Raw genomic sequence first — 7,606 nt, forward strand, 5'->3', positions numbered from 1 at the left:
TTCGTACATAAATCAGAGATAGCCGATAGTATTATATAATATGTATAATATTAATATATTAATATACCTTATCATAAATTATAACATTAAGATAAATTAATAAATATCAAAAATAAATAATTTAATATTAATATTTTATCTCTTATTGTTTTAGATTTTATACTTTTATAGTACTTTATTATTATTTATTAGTAGAGCGCGGATATTTAGGTTTTTACATATTTTTATTGGCTTTATGCAGCTCTATGAGGATGAGAAATGTTCACGATTTATCGATCAAAGAGTTCGTAGGAAAAAATGTATTTTGCATATTAAAGCATATTTTGGACATTAGAGAATATTTGGCCTATTTTACATATTTTAGAATATATTCTATTATTGTTTCTAAAACATCATGTATATTGTTAATTTCTCGATTTGTGATTTTTTCTAGCTACAATATTTTATGAAGTACATCACATTTTTTATATTCAAATAACTTAGCTGTCACCAAAGGACATTGCATATTTAGAGAATATTTTAGGGTTTTTTTAGAGCATATATTAGCATCATATTTTAAGCTTTTAAGAACCTAAAAATCCGCGCTCTAGACTAATAACTATCAATATATTATACTATCGTCAAGAGGTGGGTGTCTAATTTGAAAAAAAAACTTCATTAAAGTTATAGGTACGCGTTTTAAACGCGGCGTTTATAATAATCCGGTGGGGGTATTTCAACATTTGCCCCTTCTTGGCACCGCACGCTACCATCCACAAACGGAATAAGGTTTTTTGCTACACATACCTACCTCAAATATGCATTTAATATTAATTTTCTATTTTAATTATGAAATTATTATGAAATACCTTTACCTATGTAAACCTATACAAATTACAAACTAAAACTAATATCATTGAGTATAGATAGTTATTGTGTTCACAACTTTAAAATAATATTATTTAGAGTTCGGATTACCTGTACGATACCTATATATTTTATTGGTGTACAAACATTTATATTACATATTTTTTGCCCTTTGGCTATTTTATATAGTTACACACTTACACACATAATATACGATCATGGAGTCAATAGTTATTATAGTAATTACTATATTGTTTAAAAAATATTAAAACTAATATAATAGATTCCTACAAAGGTCTATCGGTATGGTTATTCAGTATACCTACTAGCTAGCATATTATTTAATCTATGGTTATAACTTATAGCGACTTCATAATATGTCTGCGTACCTATGTAGTACCAATGTATTATGTATATAAATATCATGAACTAAGTTAGTTCACTATCTTAGTTCATGATAAATATAATATAATATCTACATGGCTACATGGATACAATGCTATACGGGGCATATATGGCAATTGCTATATAATATATATTATGACTATCTGTATTCTGTTCAATTTAAGATTGATTGGCGATGTTGATACCTATTACCTACTGATTTCTGTACACAGACTACGTCGCTACTCGCTATATAGACTATAATAATTATAGTAGGTACCTACATGGCAATATCGTAATATAATATACCTACTTACCAATAGACAATTGACTAACTTACTCAATAGTTGATGGATTTATAATAATGATTATCTATTATTGATAATTTACTGTAATACGAAATTAATATAATATTATTTTATACGTGTTTAGTATCTACTACCTACATTTTGTCCTAAACAGAGTGTAACAGAAAGACCTGACATATTTTTTTCTGAAAAATTTAAAATAGTTAATTTTTAAGTCTGGTTTTTAGTAAAATGTTGATTGTACAAACATTTATATTTAAGTCATGTGATTATTATTTTTATTTTTTTAAATCACATTATTTTCGTTAAGTAAAGTTGATACAGTCGTAAAAAACATATTTAAATACCTATACTAAAACTTTTTTAAATATTTTATGAAAACTCAAATGGGTACTTGTTAAAATTTAAATATTTAAAAAAAAAAAATTATTATTCAAATGATATTACTTCAAAAAACTTAGATATTTTAAAAATCATAAATATTAAGCCACTTGGCTTAGATAAATGTTATATTTATGCCACAGCATGAATACCTATATAACAAGCGTTTAAAAAATCATAGTAATTTAAAAGTTTTAAAAGTTAAGGGGCCAGCAGCACGTGACCTGTTTTTTAAAGTATTAAAAAATAAAAATGAATAACAAACAAATTTATAATTTCTTTCTTTTATTTTATTAATATAATATTTCTAATTCAATAAACATCGAAAACTGAATCATATTAAAAATATATATATACATATATATTATATATAATATATATAATGCTAAATACAATCTTACCAAACATTGTCTCATTAATAAGAACCCAATTTAAAGTCAAAGCATTGTTATTTTTTAAATTTGTATGTACAATGTCAAGTAAACTTGTTGAAATAATTAAAAATGTTGTTTATGTTAAGAGGATGTAAGCACACTATTTGATTTCTATCTCTGGCCCACGCGCCAAATAAACAAAACGCGCATTAGCGCAGAATTTTTTTTTCTATGTTATTAAGTAATCTTAGAGTAAAATCCCCCATTAAAAAAAAAGATAAAGAATAATATTTTTGAGGGAATGACATATCGATTTTATATATTTATTGTTATTTGACTTTGTATTCGATTTTTCAAATAAACAAAAAAATGTTGTAAATTTAAATTATGTTCAAATTGTTTTGAGACAATATTTAGACAAATCAATATGTCATTTCCTCAAAAATATTATTATCTATCTTTATTGTAATAGGTTATTTTACTCTAAGATTACTTAAAAACATAGAAAAAATTATTCTGCGTAAATGCGTTTTGCCTATGTTGCGCGTGGGACAGAGAGAGAAAACAAATAGTGCGCTGACATCCTCTTAAGGAACCTATACTGTTAATTTGTATTAGTATGGAAATTGTTCAAAGTCAAAAAATTGTCTAAATAGAGTGTATAGATTAGGACTCATAATTAAATAAAATGTTCGAAATTGCGATATGAAATTTAATGTTGGAGACCCCTACATATTGTATTATAATATATCCTCTACATTAATTGATTAAGTTTATGATGGATTTTATTTTGGTAACTTTACCTTACGGTTTAAATTCAATTATCTGTGAAGTCGTTATCTTAAGATAACCTAATGCGATTTCTATATTATATTATATCATATATTTTGGACGTCCCAGTTATTCTACTCAAATAGACAGTTAAACGTCGTTATTGAAGCAGTGTACAATGACCAACAGCACAGCGAACATCATGGCCACGATGTCTTCGATCGTGATGACTTCAGCTGCCAGCTCAGATACAATGTCCGAAATATCGGATTCTGGAACAGGGACATCGGGCAGGAGTTATAGCGATAGCCGAGAAGAAATGCATCAATTAGCGACTTCTTTAGGGTTAGAATCAGCCGATGATTTGGCCAAGGAACGATTCAAAGTCGACAGAAAAAAACTCGAGGCTATGTTGCACTGTAAGTATTTTTTAATAAAATATAAATATTTGTATTAAATAATTCAATTACAATTTGAATTATGTATTAGTACGTTACACATAAGCATAAAACGCATGCATACCTCTATGTGGATCAAGTATTAAAGTTATATAATAGTTGTATTCTGTGGAAAAACCCACTTTACAAATTTTAAGCCATGTTATAAACATAAAATAATTTAATTTAATTTTTAAATGCATGTACGTAATTAAATGATTAATAAATAAAGATGCATAGTGCATATCTATATAAACAAGCTGTTTCCTAGTTTTAAATTTAAATAGGTATTTAAAATGTTAAGAGGCATGGTAGCGACCCATGCGTTTTTTGTGTCTGCGTCTTACAAATGTACAACCGTAACAACTAAAAAATGTTCGTTAACTAGGTAGTTTTCATTGTGTGTTGTTAGTTTTGATATTAGAGTGAATTTACCTATCAGTGGAGTAGCCAGGATTATCAAATGGAGGGTGTTTTAAGTATAGATTAAAACAAAGTTTTATAAATACATTTAGGGTTCAGGACTTGACTTGTTGCACTAAAAATTATCGAAATATGCAGTCGAAATTCTCAAAATATGCTTAAATATATGTACTATGTAGCAACATGTTTATATTATTTTTGAAAATCATAAAGCATATTGCAATTTTAGTAATAAAAAATTAAAAAATAAGTAGATATATAAACCTGATAAATAAATGAATAACAACTTTATTTTTAAAAATATTGGCATACAATAGGTACTAGGTTAATAAATAAGTAATAACGAATAACGTGATATGTGAACAGTGAACACCTTGATAAACGAACACGTACCCATATCTACTGATGTTCATTTCTTCGTACAATCTACAATCTAGATATCAATTATAGTTTAAACACAGTTTTGTCACAAAGAGACTTATGAAATCTTACATAATATGCGAACATAGGGCCAACTGTAGCCAAGCTCCACCAACAACTTTAACAGCCCTCTGCCCCTCCCAAAAATTAACTTAATTTTTTTAAGGTTATTCAATTTTATTATAGTATGGTATTATAAAAAGCTTCGGCCTCCCCAAATCTCAAAATTATCGCCTATTGTACATAACCAAACATAATATTTTTTAACATATTTTTCAATGTTATCCAAATATAATTTTTCCCGACAATTGTATATACATTGAAGTTAAAAAATACACAAATATGCAAATTCAAATTTTGTATTTAATTTCGCCATTTCATAAGACAAATTTATAACTTGCAAGCAGTCCCAAACCCTATAAACAATATATTTATTAGGAGGGAAAATGTCAATGGGGGGGGGGGGGGTTAAACATCCAAAACCCCCCTGGCTACGCCACTGTGACCTATTATCAAACCAAAAGGTAAGAACATAAAACATTGTCCGGGTTTTCTCTTGGTATTTTTACGACATTTTAATTTTTAATTAATAGTTGTGACTTGTGAGCATGTATAATATTTCAATTTAAAAGTTCTAACAACTAGGTAGCAAAACAATTTAAATATCGTAAACATCCCTTAAGAAATCAATTGTTTCTTGTGTCAAAAATCGAACTTTAAATGCTTATAAAAAAACGAGAGAAAACGAATAGTGCGCTGATATCCTCTTAAATGTTGACACCTTTTGGCTCAAATAAAATTGAATTGATATTTATAAAAAAAAAAGTAAAAAAAATAGAAATTTGAAATTGTCCTTAAACAGCTCAAAATTAGTCAATATATTTTGAAAATTTTATCAAGTATAGGAATTGATATAAATCTTAAATGTCTACAGTTATTTGTTTTTGAATTACAACAAAATAAGAAAATCGCTATACACGAGAAATCCCAATGTAGTAATATAAGACTTCAAACGCTCATAAAAATGTAATTTAACTTTCTTATAGACATTTTTTTTTTTTTGATAAAGGTAACCTTATAAGGAATCTTGTATTACATTTTAAAATCTTAGATTTAAAAAGAAAAATTTTTGGAATTTCTAATTTAAAATAATTTGCACATTTTCGTGATCTTTATGTCTTTTGTCAAAATCAAACTTTAAATGATGATTATAAAAAAAAATTGTGACTGGATTTTTAATATTTTTTAATTGTCATTGTAACATAAATATATTAAGAGCCTTGTATTAAATTAAAATTTTCAAGCTTTTTTACCCAACAAATAAAATGTTATTGACATTTGTCATTTGTTGACAAAATGTAATTGTTTATAGAACAACCAGGGAAAATTTAATTTGTCTATGGTTATTTGTTTTAAGGTTATACCAAGAACAATAATCTGTATTTGTGGAATACCGATTTTCCGTAAAAATTTCCGTTTTTCCTTATATTTTCATTTATTTCCCCCCGCGCTTTCGAAAATAATTAGGAATTTTTACTTTAGACCACGTAATGTATACCAACTAGATCCACTTTCTTATCAGAAAATATACTGATGAAGAAAATCGAAGCATTTTTACTGTCTTAAAAGGTGATGACTGATGACACACACACACCAAAAAAAAAACATTACTGTAAAATCAATATATAGAATACATTCATCGGGACTGCTCAGAATTTAAGATTACATCTTAAATTTAGGTACCTACCTACATTACACATTTATAGTAGGTGTAAGTACATGTACATGAATGCATTCATATAAACGTCGGTTAAAGGAACATCATAAAATAATTTAATTTAATTTATAAAGGCTATATTATTATGTTTCAATGTCTTTTACATGTGACAATAATATCAATTTAATTTAATTCTATTCTACTCAAAGAAATCGTATTTCGTGGTGGGCAGTTATTGAAATTCATATATTATACGCAAATAAGTTTAAGCAGCTCCAAATTGTCATGCCTGACGTAGCGTTTATTACCACATATTATTAGTATATTACCTCCCATCTCTATGGAAAAATATCTCTCGTATCTCATATAGTTGCCAGTTAAGTCCTTACCTACTATACGTCTATACTTATAGACTATAGAGCTTACATTCTTATTACATCAATATTTAAATTAGCGACTTAAATGTTGTAGATTTTAAATTCTATAGATATAATTATATAAGTCTAAAATATTTCAGGTATCAACATGTTATTGAGGCTTCATAATTAGTGACACTGAACGTCTTCTGAAATTTTAAATCAATTTTTAACCAATAGGTAGTTTGTAGTTACAATGTTACATCATATTATAGAAGACACATACAATGTAAGGTTCTATAAATACGTAAAATTGTAACATTGTAAACACATTATAATAACAATAAATTAAATAATTAAAAAAATTATTTTATAGGACGGTCAGAATTATTTATTTATTTGTAATAATTTATAAATGCTTTAAAAATGATTTTTTTTATGAATGAAAAATAGACAAATTGTATTAGGTACCTATATAGTTTTAAAATTAACCTATATCGATACGACATTTAGACGTCATAGTTAATATTCAATCGATGCGAGGTGTGCCTTAATGTACTATAACTTATTAGTATATTTGTATAGTTGTATACTTGTATATGTACTACATTATAGTATTAATATGTATTATAAAAAAATAAAAAAAGGTGGGTAAGTGGATGTCGCTCTGCTGTACAGTATGTTAGAAGTGGGTCACTGTATAATGGACAGTATTAAATTTGAATTCAATGATATAATATCACTGTATAAGAAAAACGATTCTGAGCGGAGACGGTATATCAGTCTATGTATTAGACATATAATATATACTTATCTATGGTATTAAAAAAAAATTAACCTATAATAGGTACCTATAATAAATTCCAAATTAATCATATCATAATATCTATTAGGTACTTATAACGCGTTATACATCAACAAAAAACCGTGGTACTATCATAGATATATAAAAGTATACTTTAGAAGTTTCAAGTACCCACGAATAATTACAACAGATAAACTAAAAATAGTTATTCCTAAGCTTTTTCCTATGTAATTTTGTCCCAAATTAGACCCCAACCTCTTCCCCCCAATTTGTGCCTATGGGTACTTGGTCTGATATCAGTGTCCAGTATAGCCGTATAAGTAATATAAAAATGGTAATTTTATGGCCAATTCATTATTAGCAACAAATTGATACAATCGCATA

This window comes from Acyrthosiphon pisum, chromosome A1, assembly GCF_005508785.2.
Source record: "Acyrthosiphon pisum isolate AL4f chromosome A1, pea_aphid_22Mar2018_4r6ur, whole genome shotgun sequence".
NCBI classification, from domain to species: Eukaryota; Metazoa; Arthropoda; class Insecta; order Hemiptera; family Aphididae; genus Acyrthosiphon; species Acyrthosiphon pisum.